This window comes from Rhinolophus sinicus, linkage group LG03 (assembly GCF_036562045.2).
Source record: "Rhinolophus sinicus isolate RSC01 linkage group LG03, ASM3656204v1, whole genome shotgun sequence".
NCBI classification, from domain to species: Eukaryota; Metazoa; Chordata; class Mammalia; order Chiroptera; family Rhinolophidae; genus Rhinolophus; species Rhinolophus sinicus.
In genome coordinates this window covers 53,468,094-53,487,673 of record NC_133753.1, presented here as the reverse complement: position 1 = coordinate 53,487,673, position 19,580 = coordinate 53,468,094, and the positions used below count along the sequence as shown (strand labels likewise).

The window sequence follows — 19,580 nt, the reverse complement described above, 5'->3', positions numbered from 1 at the left end:
GTCCATACCACAGGCGGGGTCAGTCAGCACAGCATTGAGGCGCTAGCTTAAAGCAGTCTGGACTTTCTCCTTCCTGTGAAAACAGGGGATCCATGTAATATTTGCTAAGTGAGGAATATAGCACTGAGAGCTAAAGGATCTCTAAGAAGATTACATCAGAGAGAAGACAAGCCTAACAGAGCACGAAATGGGGAAAACAACAAAAAAGCCAATGCTCAGTTCTTAGATGATTTGCATCTGTGTTTGAACAACATGGCTCCTGCCCCCAGAGAAACAGCAGCAATGCAAGCTCATCTCTCAAGCAGCACCCTCATCTCATCCATCACTTCTCTCCCCTCTCATCCCCACTGAATCCAGCCTCCAATCTGCCCAGAGGGCAGGGCCCCCACCACACCACTGCAACACCATGAGCGTAGAAGAAAGCAGGAGGGCATCCTGTTGCAAAGACAGCACAAAAGAACAATGTCTTCTGCAGAAATCAGCTGTTGTTTTTAATGGGCATGTTACATGACTCATCAGCTATCACGTATACTATACCCTGAGCTGTAGCTCTCGTTCGACCAAGTTCAGAAGGAGAAAGAAGGAAATAATAGCAAAACATGGGCAAATGTCTCAGGAAACTTTAATCCTAAAAAGGGAAAACAAATAGAGGGAAGTGGTGAGCATTTCCTCTTTGAGCCCTCAGGTACTGAGGGTTTAGAGAGGGCAGAAGCTGAAACAGCCACAGAGGCAGCCTTGGGCTCTGAGACCTGCGAACATGCGCAGGTCCTGGTTGCCATGGTGCCATCCTGCTGGCCTGCAAGGTTTCATCAGCATTCTCTTTCTGCCACAGTTCCTGTCTTGTGGGCAGCAGCAGCAAGAAAGAAAGAAAGAAAAAAATTGTTTGTATTCTAATGGCGGCTGGGTCACTGAACACTATGTCTGGAAAGAACAAGGAGAAAATGGTGAAAGACAGAGAAAGCAGCCAAGATGAGGTCAAATCCCTTTGGAATATATTCAACAGAACCTGGACATTCTATGATATACATTCCCTCATGAATACACACTCCTCCCCAAAGGGTTTTTTTTGGTTTTGGTTTTGGTTTTTGGGTTTTCTGTTTGTTTGTTTGTTTTTTGTATCTTGACAAAGAATGTCAGCTTTTTTATCAAGGCTATTTCCCACAATGATTTCTGATAACAGGACTCTGGGTTCACTCCTAGATGAAAAGCATGAACTTGCAGCAAAGAAAACAAAACGACATACGTATTGGTCACACTGCAATGAAAATCAGGGCACCGTCGTGGCTTTGACACTAATCAGCCAAGTGACCTTAGCACGTCGAAGCCTCACTTTCTTCATCTGTGAAATGAGGAGGTCGGACTAGATGGATGTTAAGTGCGCTTCCACTCTCCTCGCCTAGCTGGAGGGTGTTCAGGAGCAAGAGAGTCCTTCCAGGTGCCTCTCAAAGAACATTAGGCTGCCCACACGCCAGAACTACGACTGTGTCCCCAGGGACACCCCCCTGTGACAGTGGCCACAACTCAACGGAAGAGATGAGTAAACACATCCACACTTAGGAAGTTACACCCACGCATTTAATGAAACCAATGTTAGCAGGCAGAGACCATGTCCCATTCGTCTTCACATACTCAACATCCCGCACAGTCTGAGCACTTGGCTTAATAAATGTTTATTGGAGACAAATCTTTAAAATGGGATAGTAGGAAATCTTTCAGACATCTCTGTTATGGTTGAACTGGCTTGCCCCAAAATTCATATGTTGAAGCCCTAACTCCCCGTACTTCAGAATGTGAATTTATTCGGAAATAGGGCCTTTAGAGGGGTAATCAAGTGGGTGGACCCAAATCCAGTATGACTGATGTCCTTATAAAAAGAAGAAACCTGGTCATAGACACACATAAAGGGAAGCGGACAAGAAGAAACAGGAAGAAGACAACCATCTACAAGCCAAGGAGAGAGGCCAAGAACAGATCCTTCCTTCAGAGCCCTCAGAAGGAGCGAACCCTGCTGACACCTGGAGCTCAGACTTCCAGCCTCCAGAACTGGGAGACGATAAGTTTCTGTTGTTTAAGCTCCTCAGTTTGCAGAACTTCATTATGGCCACCCTAGCAAACTAGTACTGTGTATACAAAAATAGGAAGAATTGTATCGTGAAATGTCCCATCACATTCATCACCCAGAGCTTTTACTCCTGCATACTGTCTCTAATCATCCCTAAAATATATGAACTTTTCCTTACATAACCACAATGCCATTACCAAACCTAACAAAATGAACAATTTGAAGGCAAATTTAACTCATAGGAGAAATACACCTTATACTAAAACACATGTGTAACATAAAGCTTTCCTCCATTAAAGTTATTTACAATATCAAAAACAAAATCTTGAATTTTCGGGGATAAGATGCTCAGACAATGAACAAGACTCTCAGAGCAATTTAATTCCTTAATTAGCTCTTATTCAACGTATTATCTGAGGAGAAAAAAAAAACACCTGTTACTTTATTAAAATACAGAAAAGAAAGGAAAAATGCCATCAGCATTCATACCCACTCTCTGGTAATTGAAAATGCACTTTTCAAACTTAAACCAAGAAATTTAGCAGACGTCTTGAAGTCTTTGGTTTAAAAACACACTAATACGTGCAATGGTATTCTAGGTTAAATTGCACCACTTTAAGTGCCTCAAAATTGGCGTGGCAGAACTCCAACCTCTACCAGAAAGAAAAAAGGGAAAAAGGAGATAAATGTAAAACCATACCTTGACAAAGTAGGAACTGTTGGTTGTTAGTTTCTAAGACTTTAGAGACCGGAATTCCCAACACTTCAACAATTAGACAAGTTGCAATCACATGTCCTCTTCAAAAAGGTTACTTTTTGTCTAATGCAAAGAGAAATATTAAAGTCAGAATAGCCTACTTACAAAAATTCTTCAAAAGAGTCTTTTGAAAAGCAGTTTGCTCCATTAACTTTCAAAATCAGTCATCCCTCTAAAAACCCACAATCCAGCTAATTAGTCTCAGCTGTTCGTCATATGGTCTGCAGACCAGTCAAGTGATTTTACCCTTTCAAGCTTACTAAAACCTAATTTGACTGGCCTCTCAGACAGAAAGCAGCTGTATTAACCTCTTCTAGTGTTAGAAGACTAGTACTTCAAGACTTGTCTTTTCCCCAATCAAAAAAGTTGAACATCTGGTTTCTTAAGAAAACATCGTTAAAAGTATCTCATTCTCAAGCCCTCCAAAGGTTACACTAATATTGTTTCTTTGCAAATACAATGCCTGATCCAAACAAACAATAAAGGAGATCAAATGAAGTGGCAGAAGGGATGGGGCTAGATGAGCTACCAGAACTCTCACTACTGGCCTCCAGACCCATAAGTAAAACTGTTTGAAGGAGGAAGGGGGGGCACCCAGACATCTTGCTAGCATCTCAAATTCAACATGTCCTGCCATTGACTTACCTGCTTTGCTCTTCTCCCCAGACCCTGCTTCAGACCCACTTCTCTCCCTGTGTCTTGAGTAACACAACCCCACACACATCCAGCTAGAAATCTGATTGTAATGCAGGGTCTCTGCCCTCGCTCCTTGCATAAGAACGCAGGATATGGAGAGGCCAAAAAGGATCACCAATGGAGCCATGGATGGGGGGTTCATACCACTATAGTCTTGCTGGCGGCTGGGTTGGAGATACAGGAAGCAGGTTCCATACGGTGCGCAATCCGCCATCCACTTCTCTGCCAACCAACCAACCAACCCCCTAGCATAGCCATGGAAGTTATATTAGTGGCTAATGGCTAATGGCTAACCGGCAACAGCGGATGGCCACCTGATTACAGCTAATGGCCATCTAATAACCGAGTCAGCACCTTTCTACATGAGGCCGAGAGCCTGCAAAGTGCTCTCTGGGACTCTGCCCCACACTGATGGTCCTCATAGACTCCTCCTTGTCTTCCTCTCCCACTTCCAGTTGATGACCTGTCCTGAGGATCTTTCCTCCTTTGGCCCTTATTCCAAGTTTTTATTATTTCTCACGTAAATGGCTACAACCACCTGGCTTTCTGGTCCCCGCCTGGCCTCAACACTACTCCATCCTCCACACCATAGCCCAAGTGATCTTTCCAAAAGGCAAACAGGGGTCCATCACTCTCCATAAAACCTGCCAATGGCTCTCCACAGCTTCCACAATGAAATCCCCACTCCTCGAGCCTTCTGCCTTCAGTCCCACCCACCACTCCCTGCCTCTTGCCTCCAACCACCAGAACTACTTGTAATTCTCAAACCAGTGGTTTTCAAAATGTGAAATCAGCATCATCGCATCACCTGGGGAATTGTTAAAAGTGCACCTTCCTGGGCCCACCCCAGGCCTACTGAATCAGAATTTCTAAAGATGGGCATAGCAGTCTGTGTTTTAACAAGGCCATCAGGTGAGGTGAGTCCGGCACATGGCATGTGAGAGCCACTGCTCTGAACCCACCAAGCCCTGTTTACCCAGAGACTTAGACCTTTGGCTCCTTCTTGTGAGGAGCGGTGCTGAGTTAGATGGCCCTTCTCCACGCATACTCTTTCCTCGAACTGGTCAACACTGTATGATAAATATCCAATTTATTTAGTGTTGGTTGGTGAATATCTTGATGACAGGAATTGTGTCTGAATTCATTCACTTATCCCATAGGCAATTGTTGAACACTTACCTGTCACTGGGATAGATGCTGGACAGAAAATTAATGACTCTATCCTTTGCCTTTAGGGAAAACCACTCTCTCACTTCAGCAGCTGAAAGTGTCACTGAAGACTCATCCTATACAATCTACAAAATATCATCACCAACCTCAAGAACTGTGGGCAACTAAAAAAGCCTGAACATAACCAGTATGACACAGAAGTTTTGGTTCATGTGTCATACTGACTCAGATGGACAGACATAGTTTATAAAGGGGGAAAGGGTGCATTTTTATGAAAATTTATGTACTCCTCTTTATTATCTCACAGCAAACTCTAGGATTTGAAAAATAATTTAGTATGGGAATGTACCAAGATTTTTAAATCCCAGATTAAAATTCATTAGAGTTAGCTTAGTTTAATTAGAGTATGTCATGCAGGGTCTCAGCTCCCGCCCCCCCCACACAAGAATACAGGACATGGTGAGGCCAAAAAGGAACACCAGCGGAGCCATGGATGGGGGTTCATACCACTATTTCTCACTGGCGGCTGGGTTGGAGATACAGGAAGCAGGAGCCACACGAGCCACAATCTGTTGTCCACTTCTCTGACAACCAACCAACAACCAACCCCCAGCATAGCCACGGAAGTTATATTAGTGGCTAATGGCCACCCAGCCACAGCAGATAGACATCTGATTATAGCTGATGGCCAGTTAATAACCAAGACAGCACATTTCCACGTGAGGCCAAGAGCCTGGGAACTGCTTTCTGGGACTCTGTCCCCACAGAGTAGAAATTAGGTAAAATTTCATACTAGTACTTCTCAACCATCGGCATGCAGAGGACTCTCTTAGGCATTTTGTTAAAATGCTAATTCTCATTTAATAACAGGTCTGGGTGAGTCCCAGGATTCTGCATTTCTAACAAGCACTCAGGTAATGCCCAGGTAATACTAATGCTCCTAGTCCTAGAATTACACTTTGAGCAGCAAATAAAATTTAGACAGCCCCATTTTTCATACAACTATTGGTCTTTCCAGTGGAGTAACGAAAATACCCCTTTGCATGGAAAGCTTTCTAAACTGTCTTTCAGACTTCAGGGTAAAGATGGCACACAAAACACACACCTTGAATTCTGCTACCTCCTCAAATCTCACTAATATAACAACAAAGGGAATTTTATTTCTTTTAGACATAAACTCACAAAGACAAACAGAAAGTGAGTAGAAATAGAGCAACAAAATACGGAAAGATGGACAAGAGGTAACCAATTAGCAGACCAGGAAAGTTGACTGATCTGCCAGCAAGGAAAACCAAGAAGCAACTCAACACAGAATCTCCAGAAAGGCTCAGGCCTTTGGAGCTAAAAATGGTGGGAGTCTGCTTAGATGCCAGTCTTGTGATGCCTCCATTCCAGCAGAAATCAAAGGTTTATTCTCTGGGGAGAGTAACACGCTGAGGGGCAAACTCTTGGAGGCTCTCAGAGGCATACCAACTTCAGGGGGGACAGTAGAGACAGGAGAGGCAGTGAGAAGTTACACAGTAAATGTTGAGACACCGCCACCTCCCACCTCCGCACTAACTTCCAGAATGCAGGTGTTCTCCTCAGACAGGTGTTCAAATGCTCTCTGGACAATCTACAGAAGAAAGGAGGGAAGGCATAAAGATAAAAAAAGGACTGCTCAGAACACACTGGTCTTACTTCCTAACTGTAACTGTGGGTCAGCAAGCTGGGGGACCCTCAGGGTAACCAAGCATCCTAGTTTACCCCAAACTGTCTGAGTTTTAGCACCGGAAGTCCTGAATCCCCGGAAACCTCAGTCCCAGCCCTGGACAAATTACTTAATCCTTTTGAGCCTGTTTCATCGTCTATAAAATGAAGGATAACATCTACTTTGAAAGTATGTTGAGAATTAAATGAGAGAATTTTGTATACTTCCTGAAACATAGTACACCCTCAATAAATGGTAATTATTATCAACTCTAATATCAGTGGCAAAACAAATTATTCTTAGAAACCTAACGTGTATCTTGGTCATTTTCTTACTGGCAAAAATAACTTGCCTTATATACAGTGGATCCCAGCAAGCTGAAATGTTTCGCTTTTGTGAATTTCCTTCCACCCTTGTTCACAATTTGTTTCAGGAACCAAGGCATATTAAAGGAATTTCATATTTCAACATTGCTGACTTCTCTGCTGGGCAAAGGGCCTGATAGATTTCTACCATCTTTTGATACATGTGCCTTTTCTACACAATGGAAGCCTTAGAGTATTTATGTCAGTAACTACTTCTAAACTTTTGGACAGAAATCACCATGCCACCTCACAAAATAAGACATCAGGCATCATACCTGAGATTCTTTTTTAAACTTGCATCTTACTTTTTTCCTTCCTAATGGCACCAAATCATTGTCTCTAACGGACTGACAACTCTTTCACTGAATATGTCAATTCCATCCCTGATAAAGAAAGGTTCTTATCCTCAAACAGATGAAACATCATTTCTGACCTCAAAAGCTGAAGTAACTCAGGACTGGATAGATATTAATTATAGCCTGGAGATAATTGCTCACATCTGTGCATCCCACCAATACAAGGGTGAAGTTGCTATAAGAAAAGTTGCACAATTTGGTGTAGATAACGGAAAGGATCAGAAGTTACTCAAAGCCAAAACGTGGCCTGGGAACCCTCTAAGAGGCAGCAGAGAGAGCATGAACAGCCAGGCATACAAGAGACGTCTCTACGTGGGCTCTCAGGCTCGCTCATCCCATGGTCATATTTCTTCTGCTGAAGTCCCCACCCAGTGCCCAAGGCCTGAGGGCGCGAAACATTGGAGAACTACAAAATCTCAGAGAAACCTTGAGGGACAGCTGGTCCAACCACTGTGGAAAGAGCAAACAGATCCAGGGCTGAATTTCTCCCTGTCTTGTCTGATACTAGTGGCAACAGGGTCACCTGGGGTGATCGCCTGATGAAAATACAAAGTCCTGGGTTCCATCTGAACTAGGATCTCTGAAAGGGAGGCTCAGGCATTTGCATTTATAACAAGCTTCCCAGGAGATTCCTGGTTATGTATAAGGTTTGAGAGCAGCTGCCATAGGGAGAAAACAGCAAAATGTACAATAACTAGGTAAATAACCCATAGGGAAGGCCAAGTTTAACCTCTGCCAGCCTCAGTTCCCAACGTGTAAAAGGGATAATAATACATACGTAGCAGGATGGTTATGAGAATTAAGTGAGATAACAAGCAATAGCCTCAAGCAGGGTGCCTCACACACAGCAGGTGTTCAAATGAAGTATTAGTCCATTCCCCCTCCTTTCTGGTGGATGGTATTCTAATGAAGATTTATAACCATAGTCCCTGTTTTGAATAAATGTCACCAAGGAAAGCAGATGGCTGGCTTAAGTGGAGGCCTCGATGTTAATGAGTCACCAACTAAAAGGCCGAGGCCAGCAGCTCTAACCAATGGTTGGCTTGTAAAACGTCCCTTTGAACAGTGGTTCTCAAGCTTCCCTGTATGTCAGAATCACCTGGATGGCTTTCACATACACTTGGGCCCCGTCTCCAGAGTTTCTGACTTGGTAGGTAGGTCTGGGGTGGGGCTGAGAATCTGCATTTCTAACAAGTTCCCAGATCGTGTTGGCGTTGTTGGCCCCAGAACCACATTTTGATCATCACTCTACAGCCCCAGGATCTAAAATCTAAGTGATCTGACACTTGGTGATAAATTTAAAAAAAAGAAAAGAAAACTACCCATATGCTGCATGCATTTCCTGTTTGACAGCAGACTGGTTAGTTACATGTAAATAAAGAAAAAAGTACTAAACCAACAATTTCCGAGGCTGTGCTGAGTCTTACAGAGAGACTTTCTTGTTATATTTTTTAAACAGCACAGAGAGAAGACTGGGAGAGTTGAGTGCCAACTGCCCACTCACCAGATGTGTGGCCCTGCGTGAGGCACATGATTTCTTTGAACCTCGGTTATTGACCTGGGAACAGAGATGGGCTTGGTCTCTGGTTCCCAAACCTGGTTGTGCACCATCAATCACTATAGCAGCATTTTAAATAAAACATGGGTTCCCTAGACCTAACACCAAACCTAAAAAAGTGAGACTCTCCAAAGAAGAGACTGAAAAATATGTTGTTTTTAAAAGGTATGTTTTAAATAAAATCTCCTTATGTGATTTTCCTGGGCAGCCAGTTTTGAGGAGCCATTACCATGTGATTTTTGAGGTCTTCTCCAGTGCTAGAGCTCACCTTTTGGTTTCTAACTCCTTGTGCCCTGAGTCTGTATTTACCAAGTAGCCTTCTCCTTTTATATTTGCTTCCCATGGAGTTTTTACTATGGGTAGTCCTCAAAGCAAAGAATCCAGTTCCATTTCGCATGTATCAATAAACTGGCATTCTGGTTTTAGTTTAAAAAATAAAGTCCAACGTGTGGGACAAAACAGGAATTACATAGGACTGAATCTACCAAGCAATCTTCTCTAACACCATCTGCCTACTTACTCTGTCATTCATACATTATTAACTTAGAAGCATCTACCATGTGCCAGGCATTATTCTAGGTCCTAAGCATATAGTAGTTCACAAACAAACCAACCAAAGTCCCAAACGGAGAGAACAGTTTAGCAAGAAGAGACAAACAACAAATAAGTGAACAGAGAGATAAAATAATTTCAAAATTGCTTTGACGACAATAACACACAATAATGGAATAGAGAGTGACCGCAGGCTCCGTTCCCCCAGAGTGAGCAGGAAGGCCTCTTTGAGGGGGTGACATCTGACATTAAATCTGAATGACGCCGAGACCAGCCAGGTGAGGATTGGGAGAAAAAGAACTGAGGAAGAGTTAAGGACAAGCACACAGGCTCTGAGGGAGGAATGAGCTTGGCATTTCCAAGGAGCAGAAAGGAAGCAGGTGAGGCGAGAAGATGGAGGCACAGGGATGAGCGGAGGTGACGGAGGCCAGCAAGGCTCACATCACAGAGACCCTCACAGACCAGGGTTAGAATATTTGGATAGTATACCAACCGCAGTGGGAAGTGACTGAGGAATTTTAAACAGAAGAAGGATATGATCTGATTTATATATTTCTAAACATCACTAGCTTTGTGGGAGGACTGGGCTGGGAGAGGAGGTGGGGGATGAGTGCATGATGGGGGCAAGAACGGGACCAGAAAAGCATCAATACAGGCAAGAAACGGTAGTCTTTAACTGGTCGCTGGCACACAGCCACAGCAGGCTCAAAGATGCTTCTGGACTGCTTTAACATGGGTAAAATCATGACATACTGTTTCACTTCCTGTGATATTTCAGAAGCGTTCAAAGAAACACTAGTTGTTAGTAAAGTTCCATCTGAAAGTCACTTCCTTTGAGCAACAAAACAACACAATTTTGGATTACCCATTTTACAACTGGTTAAAATCAAGAAATGTTCACATAGCGGCACAGAAATAACACAGTGGGCAACCAGTAGACCTATCTTCCAGAACCTTTTCTGCCATCAATTAGCCACGCGACCTTAGGCACAGTTCTGAACCTCTGAGGTGGAGGGGAGGCTGGGCTACATGGTTTCTAACGTGCTACTAGCCCTTAAATGACATGATGCTGTGAGTGTAACCAATGAGGTTTCCTAACTGGGTGGTAAAATGGGCTGGTGACTCAAGGGAGGAGATTTGTCATTGATTTTTTAATCTCCCAGAGAGGCTCTAGTTAAGCAGGAAATGGGGTGTTAATGAAGAAACTGTCCAGTTTTTTAGGAAACTCTGGCATCTCAGGCACAAGGGTATGGTGGCCAGTGGGGGCAATGGGAAGTAGACTCCTGGTCAGCTGGGAGCTCATGCTGAGGCAGTGAGAGCACAGTGAGGAATGAAGGTAGCTGCTTTCACACTCTGTGTGGTCTTTCCTGCAGCCTTCCGCCTCTGCTGACTCATAGGGCCGACAGGCACTCCAGCTCTGCTCTCACTTCCTATGATAGGCTGTCCCCACAGGGGCCACTCCTCTCAAATAGCCAACCTGGCCCCTCTACAAGGACCTCACTCGAAGTGATTCCTAGGGCAGTGGATCTCAGTCCTGGGCCCTAATTTACATTTAATGACTTAGAATTGGGGTGAGGGAGAGGTTAATAGACAACAGTGGTGAAGTTAGGTTTAGTAAACTTTACATGATGGAGAGAATGTGTAACGGGAAACTGCAGGCCAGAGAGATTCAATGATTTGTCTAATGCAGGGTTTCTCAGCCTCAGCACCACTGACATTTTGGACAGGATCAACCTTTGTCATGACAGCCTGTCCCACGCATTGTAGGATGTTTACCAGCATTCCTGGCATCTGCCCACTAAATGCCAGTAGTAATTCCCCAGTTGTGACACCCCAAAACATCTGCAGACATTGCCAAATGTCCCCCCAGGTAGGAGGGGGTCAAAATCAGCCTCAACTGAGAACTGCTGGTGTAATATCACCGTTAATTATTGGCAATATTAGAGATTAAAAAGCAGCCTACTAATTCCCAGCTATGTCGGTTCCCCCACAGTCAAGAAGGAGCTTCAGAACACGGGGCTGAGTCACTCCTGAAGAAATAGCACAACCCACCTGACAGCCCTCGGTGCCTAAGCAGAGTGGGGGATGGACAGTTGGCCTTGACCTTGATGACAGAAGCCCTGCCAGGAACAGCCAGCAGCTTGTTTGGACACATTTGGTCCAGTATCTGACTGGAACGACAATCCCTTATCTTTTTCAAGGGCTGATAAACCTTTTTTACTCACTTTTAGGGTCATTCCCTTGCAGTAGTGAGATGCATTATGAAAAGTAATCACACATAGCAAGACACAAAGAAATCCTGACTGCCACCATGGATTATATTTAAAAATTCTTAGGTACCTCAAATGAACATTTAAGTCATAACTTATTTTTATATGTCTCATTCCTCCCACAGTAGGGGGAGTACAGCAAGAATAAAAATACCTCAGCATCAGCTTAAGTTAGCGGATGGAGACCCCGTCTTTGGTTTTAATGATACAAATACACAGAAGATACGTAACTAGCCACACTCAGATAAGACGTGCTCAGCTGCCCAGATGGTGGGATCAGGGCAGGATAGATAAAGCAGTTAATCAGAACAAACAGATTTTTTTATTCTCTTGGCAACCAATTTTATTATTATGCTTTGACCTGGCAGCTGGTAAGACTTTATATGAATTAATCAACAAAGCTATGAAAAAACAAGATCAGTGGCTCTGAAATATGGTCTTCTAGTGGCAGTCAGGGGACGCATGTCCATTTTCAAGGCTGCTTTCTTAAATAGGTACAAATGATTTTAAAATAATAATAGAATAACCCAGTGTTTTATAAGGAGACATCTCTAAAGGGCAAGTCACATATAACTATCTGCCTACGCTGGTTCTTGCACATAGCTTCCATATTTGTTCTACCAAAATACAAAGGGGTGAGGCGTTTCATAGTAGTAGGCCACACAAAACAAGCAGGCTTTCAATAAAACAGTACTCGGCTATTGCAGAATTACTCTCAGTAAGTCCACCTTAATCAAAGCATCTTACAATAAAAACTCAAAAGGGACAAGAGTATTAATAAACCCTTAAAAGGAATAAAAACTCATCAAACGATAGGCTTGTTAGCATCCTCACAGGGAATACAACCAAATGGTGGCTTTTGGCAGTTAGTGGCCCTCAGGAAAAAAGTCAGGGGTGTCTCATGAGAATGACATTGCCTGCCACATATTGGATCTGGGGACTAGAAGGACAGCATGGTAATGAAGGGATTGTGGGAAGTTAGCAACAAAAGTAATTAAGGGTTAACAAAAAAACAAGCAATTTAGACATGGTATCTTAAGGGAAGACATGTAGCAGACCAACCATTAGACCTAGGGTTCCAGTTCTGGCTCTGCCACTAACTGTGTGATCTTACAAAGTGACTTACTGTCTCTAGATGTGAATTTCCTTAACTACAAAAATCTACAGCAAAAGTAAATCTTCTCCAGCTTCCTTCTAGTTCTAATATTCCTTGAGTTTACAAGTCCTTTCCTTCCTTAAAATGGACAAATGTGCAGTCACCAAAATGAGTCATTGCCCAGTCATTCTTCAAACATTATCACGATCAATGCATTTCCTATGTAACCTGGGTTTACCAGAATAGGGTTACCAGATTAAATACAAGACACAGTTAAATTTGCATTTCATAAAAAACAACAAGTATTTTTTTAGTATAAGTATGGAACATATTTATAGTAAAAAAAAATATTGTTTATCCAAAATGCAAATTTTTTTTTTTCTCTAAATCTTATACCCTACCTCTGATCCCACATTAAAAGTTGAATTGTAAAAGTAAAAAGTCTGAGTCCATACACATGGGTGGTTCTAAGAGTGGCTGAGGCACCAAATGGGAGACCTTCAAAAGAGTAACACACATAGAGGAAAAAAAGAAAAAAACAGGAAAGGAGGAATAACTTTCAACATTCCTCTTGAGCAAGTGAGGCATGAAGTGTGGGGTGTCCCTTGCACTGTCTGAGCAGACAGGAGGCAGAAGTAAGCTGGATGCTCCCTGCTCCACACATCTCACCCTGTGGACGTAAAGTTAATCACAAACCCTTTATCTCTTCCTCCAACTCAGTGCTCTTGTCTGCTCTCAAGGTAATCAGCTTAAGGGAAACCAGATCATAAACTCCTGCTTCCTCACCAAGAGGCAGCAGAATAAATACGATCCAAGCAAAAACTGCACAATGCATAAAAAGTGAAGGCAGCAAAAAGGAAAAATTCCTTTCTTCAGAAGGCAATACCGTTTTAACAATGGCAAGACAATCTTGCTTCTCAGGGGCTCATACTTTTTAAAAAAATTTCAGCTTTATGGAGGTATAATTGACAATATAAAATTGTCAGATATTTAAAGTATGCATCATGGTGATTTGACATACATATGTATTGTGAAAGGATTCTCTCCATCTAGTTCATTAGGGGCTCACACTTTAAACATGAAAGCCCTGTTTTGTTTTTCAGGAAGTATCAAACATCATAATTTATTAGAAAAATTATATATTATATATATATATATCCTACATAGTATATATAAAAATAATCTTTTTTTCATATTATGCAGTGAAGATATAAATAGGAAACATTCCAAGATAAGCAAGATAAGTTTAAGTAACAATGGAAGGCAAATTTAATTTTTAAAATAACATGGAAGATTAATTACCATACACTATAAGCCAATTAATTCAATTCTGTCTGGGAAAGGGCAACAGGAAGCTCCACTCAACCGTAGCCAATATTGCTCTATCAGCAGTAGCAGGATAAGGTGGACTAAAACAGGTACTTGCAGCTGTTGGCTAAGAAAAATTAAATGTATAGAACAGAAGTTTCCAAAGATGAAAATAAATCCAGGTTTATTCATTAACTTATTGGTACACTCAGCAAGAGTTTATTGAACACTTCTTTTGTCTAAGCCACCTTGCAGTATAAGACTCAAACATCAGCTGAAGTCATGCTTTGCCTCCAGGATATTACAATCTAGTCATGGAAATAAGGACAAACACATAAATAGCTGACAGCCTAAAGTAGTCATGTACTTAGATGTCAAAATGAGTCTCCAGGTTGGCAATTTCAGTTAGATGGCAGAGAAAAATGAATTTACTATAGTATAAAGTATTCATCAAGAAGTAAATTTAAAATAAAAAAAATGAATTTCCATTTTCTTGAACTTCAAAGGAATTTCACTCTCTCCCTAGATCCATCTAAGAAGCTAAATCACTGGAGACAGGTGCTAAATGGCCCCAACCAAGCTATCCAGGCTACAGAGAAAAGGGTTTCCCACTGCCGCTGTGGCAAGGCCCAGAGCCCTCACCTTTCTACTTATTTGATCTTTCCCTTTCCAAGGAGGGTAAGGCCATTATCTTAGAGAAAACAGGACAGAAAAATAGAGACTTAGATGTTAATATAATTATAGACATTGCCTATCTTAAAGTGGGAAGGAACAGTGAGAAATAGCAAAGTGATCTCCATTTCTCAGTCTCTCGTTCCCTTTTCAATTATTCATCACATTTTTTTGAGTGCTTACTATGTGCCAGAAACCATTCTAAATGTATGCAGACCATAGTGAACAAGAAAAATTCCTGACCTTTATGGAGCTTGTATTCTACCAATGGGAAAGAAATACTGAGAGAGAGAGAGAGAGAGAGAGAGAGAGAGAGAGAGAGAGAGAGAGAGAACAGTTAGTATTAAAGATACTCTAAAGAAAACTAAGGCAAGGTAAGGGAGCAGAAAACGATGGAGGTGTGAGGGATGCTACTTTAGATGGGATGGTTCAAGAAGGCCTCTCTACAGAAATGGATTTGACCTGAATGAAACGAGTAAGAAAGCCATGCACACATTTGAAGGAAGCCCATTCCAGGCAGAGGAAACAGCACATGCAAAGGTCCTGAGTTGTGGCCGTCTGAAGCACAGTAAGTAAAGGAGAGAGTAATAGAAGACGAAGCTACATACCATGTAATGTAATGGGCTTGTAGCCCACGAAGAGACTTTGTTTTTCTCCTGAGATAAAAAGCCATTGGAGAGTTTTGAGCAGAGTAATTAATGACTCTGGCTGCGGTGGTGAGAACAGACTGTGGAATGGTAAGGATGGAAGCAGAGTGGCCTTGTAGGGGGCTTTTGCAGTAATCCAGGTGACAGAAATGATTGGAACTTGGTAGTAGCAGTGGAACTGGTGAGAAATGGTTATCATAGTAGATATACTCTCAAAGTAGAACCAGTGAGATTTGCTGAGGGACTAGATGTGGGAACGAGAGAAAGAAGAGAAGCAGGGGTGACTCCAGGGTGTTTAGCCTAGAAGAATGGAGTTGCCATTATAACTGATATGGGGAAGACTAAGAAAAATGCAGGTTTAGGAGGAAAAAAATCAAGAGTCTGATTCCTAGAGATTGTTTCCCACTCTAGAACACTTCCATATGTTCTAAAACCAAGGCAACAGAAATTGAGAAGAAACTGAGAAATTGAGAATCCTAAATTTCATATGGAAATTCAAGGGATCCAGAATAGCCAGAACAATCTTGAAAAACAAGAACAAAGTAGGAGGACTCACACTTCTTGATTTTAAAACGTACTACAATGCTACGGTAATTAAGACAGTATGGTGCTAACATAAGGATAGACTTATAGCTCAATGGAGTAGAATTGAAAGTCCAGAAGCATACCCTTGCACTTACAGTCAAATGATGCTCAACAGAAGTGCCAAGATCATGCAAAGGAAAATAGACTTTTCGACAAGTAGTGCTGGGAGAACTGGATATCCACATGCAAAAAGATGAAGTTGGACCCCCCTACATCATACCATATACAAAAATGAACTTAAAATGAATTCAAGATTGAAATGCAAAAGCTAAAACTATAAAACTCTTAGAAGAAAACATAGATATAAATCTTCATGACTTTGAATTTGGCAATACTTTCTTAGATGTGACACCAGAAGCGCAAGCAACAAAAGAAAAAATAAATTAATTATACATCATTAAAATTAAATATCAAAGCAGGCCATGGAAATTAAGGAAGGGAAGGAAGGGAGGGAGGGAGGAAGGAAAGAAGGAAGGAAATGAAAAGCAACATAAAATACAGAAGAAAATGGTCCTCAGTCAAGTTCTTTCAGCATTATATCAACTTTCCTTCATTTCCAACTCTCTGCAGAAACACTGTTTTCTAGACTGTGTTTTCCCCCTAAAGCAAATTTTTAAAAAGAAAAAAAGGGGGGGAGGGGAGGTGGATAGGAACAGTGAAAGACCAACAAGTTAAATCAACGATAATTACAGAAAACTTATATGGCCCTGCCAACATCTGAATGATGAGCCAACCATAAAGTGAGAATCCATTCAGTAGGAAAAAACAGCTGTTAGCCCACAGTGGGAAGGAGGAGAACCCTGTGGCAGAAGATTCGGGGGCCATGTGGCCAGAAGGAACCACGGGCTGGGGAGGCAAGAGTCAAGGGCTCACAGATTTCCTTCACTTCTGCCTGACCTTGCTTAATTGGTGATCTATTGAGACAGAGAGACAAGCCTTTGGCAATAGTTGCGGAAACCTGTCATCACATCAGCAATACCACCCGTGCCAGAGGGCCTGGCTGCCAGGTAGGGCTTTCTGTCTGACTGTCAGAAGAAAGGGGAACCCTCTCGCACCCAGCCAGTTTGCAATCCAGACCCTGACCAACAAAGGTGTAAAGACATTCAAGAATTCAACTGAAAAGGACAAGAGGGAGGAAAGAACTACAGGGCAGCGCTGGAGGCATGGGACCTTCCTCCCGTCCTGCCGGTGAAGTTTCCTCCCCCACTGACGGGGACTCTCACCTGGATGCCACGCAGAGGTGACCTCAGACCCCGTCCCCACCTGGGACTACACCTCATCAGCACCTCGCCCAAGCTGAACCCCATCCCTGGACATTGCCGTTGTCGGGTCTGTGCTGTGCGATGGCCCCTCGGGGCCTGAGAGAAGCAACGCAACTTTTCTGGCCGGCTCAGCCTCCCAGAGGTGGGGAGAGGAGCCGCAGCCCCGAGTTCAGCCCCAGGGCCGGATTTGCGGCTCGCAAGCTACCCTGCTCAGCCCTCCGGGACGAAGCGTAACCTGGAGGGCGCCGGCGGCCAGGACGCGCCTCCCGGCCTCCCGCAGCCCCCGCCTCACCTGGCTGGGCCCGCTGCCCCGCTGTCTCCACGCCGTTCTGCCTCTGCGCGCGCCGCTGCCACCCGCTACTGGCCTTTTTTGGGTCCTTGGCGGGTATTTTCCGTCTGGCCCCACATCACTTCCCGTAAAGGAGAGCGAGGTGGGGGCGGGACCTCCTCTCCACCCTCCACCTCCCGCTTCCTCCTGTCACCTCCAGGAGCACCCCCGCCCGACTCGGTGCGGGCACCTCCTTGCGCGCGGATCCCGGTACCACAACACCTGCTGACGGGTCCTCGGAGCCACGGAAAGGTCCCGCTCGCCTCCTTTGGCCCAAGCCAGGTCTCCACTGCACTTTCCTGGAAGACGCCAAACCTTAGGGGGTTGTTTTCGTTTTGAGACACGGGGATGACATTTACAAACTGCTTCAGGTTCGACGTACGGTTTGGTGACTTTTGCCAAATCTCCTACTCCAAAAGCTATTTTCTAAAGGTGTTTTCCAGCGTATGATCGGTGTCTCCACCTTGTAGCCAGAGGTGCTGAGTAGCTGCAACGTTGTCCCGGGGGTTCCTGAGGCCCGGGGCGGGGTGTTTCTCGGGGGCCCCGGCTCACCGGCTCAGCCCCGGGTGTCCCGCTCTGCCGTTGTCCATCCCGCCCCGCCTTCTCCTCACTCAGGTCGGCCTGGACTTGGCCTTCCTGGGACGAGGGAAAGCTCTGACATTCTTGGAAATGACAGGGGAGAAATAAATAATTTCTGCAAAGAAATGACCAACGGGGTCTCTGGTCGTACAGTCTTATTAGGATTTTAAAAAATCACGCTAAATTAAATTTCTAAGAGCAATTGATTTTTAAAACAAAAGCAAAATACAGTAAGGCGACATGTGCGAGCCTTTGCTGCCTCCCAGTGGCTTCCTTGTCTCAGCGCCGGCGGGTTTGTGTGCGGGTCGGCTGGGATCTGAGGCTGGGGAAGCAGGTTCAGGCCACCAGGTTCCCACTCAGAGGCAGCGAAAATTCTCCTCCAATGGTGTGGAGTCTGAACAGTGGTCTTGGACCTGCCTCTGTGGGATGTCAGGCAAAGCACTTCTGAACCAAATAAGTCCACTTCTAAACAGAGCAAAGTGATTGATCTCTCTAGACCAGCTTCTCTTATCATCTGGTCCATCTCACTGAAATGCCTCTATTTGCACCCCAAATTCCAGCTGTCCCAGGCCCACCTGCCCACCCCATCATCCTTCCAGTCTGTAACTACTCACAGTTGGCATTACAGTACAATTAGCTTCTCAGATGTGTGTCTAATTTACAAGCTCACATATAGAACAACAATATGAAATTGCTAAATATTGAATATACATTCAATCTCATATTTCCATGCAAATATACAACAGTGATCTCAGAGTTAGGGATAACAGATTTCACCATAGGGTGATGATTTCAAGGGCTGTTCCCCAGGTGAGAGAAGGACCCCAGACTGTTGGTGATGGAGGATAAAACGGGAGAAGTAGCCCTGTGTTCATGTATAGAGAAACAGTCTTAAGATATGCCAACAGTGCAGCAACTGCTAATGGCTGATACCACCTCACTGGGAGGGGGCCCACAGCCCTCCCCACCTCTGCATGCAGTCAGGGCTGTCACCAGGAGTTTGCTGGGCAGGAGATCAGAAAACAGACAGTGGTGCTGTGGCCCATTCCATGAGTCAAGCACTGTTAGGTACTGCAGATGTGACAGTGGACAAAGTAAATTGGTTTCTGATCTCAGGGAATTTGAAAGAACAAATAAGCAATTAACTTCAGGGCAGTGAGATAAAATCCCTGATAAGGGAAGTTAAAGGGTGTCAATGGAACACACAGAGCAATGGTACCAAATCAAGACTTCCCAGAGAAAATGATGTACAAGGTAAGAAGGATAAAGAAGGTGGGAACATGAGAGGGAAGGGAATCTAGTAAAAGAGAGCAGAGGAAGGGCCTGGAGGCAAAAGAGATATTGGAGCCACTGAAAGAAGTTCAGCAAAGCTGAAAAACTGAAAAGGAAACAATCAGAAAAATAAAAAATAAAAACTGGAAAAGTAAGCAGAGGCTGGATTATGAAGAACCCTGGAATGATTATAATGAAAATAGCTAACATTTATTGACCATTTACTATGAATCACACAATATGCTGAGAACTTTACATGTATTACCTCATTTACTTCTCACAATTGCCTTAAGAAATAAGTGCTATTCTTATCCCCATATTACAGATGAGAGAACTGAGTCTTAAAGTGATTAAG

The 19,580-nt window shown here is 43.5% G+C and overlaps 1 protein-coding gene across 3 annotated transcripts in view; it reads right to left on the bottom strand.

Annotated features, from left to right (window-relative positions):
* Positions 1-17,489, bottom strand: part of RAB27A (RAB27A, member RAS oncogene family) — a 68,473-nt gene extending 50,984 nt beyond the window's left edge. Inside the window, exons 1-3 of one of the 3 annotated variants that reach the window (XM_019732315.2) lie at positions 17,339-17,421; positions 6,247-6,300; positions 2,763-2,882 (exon numbers count right to left, since the gene is read on the bottom strand). The gene's annotated coding sequence lies outside the window, so the exon portion shown is untranslated. Of the gene's footprint in view, positions 1-2,762; positions 2,883-6,246; positions 6,301-17,338 lie in introns of all 3 variants that reach the window. The other 2 variants (XM_019732314.2, XM_019732318.2) reach the window with 2 other exon arrangements.
* Positions 17,490-19,580: the final 2,091 nt, after the last annotated feature.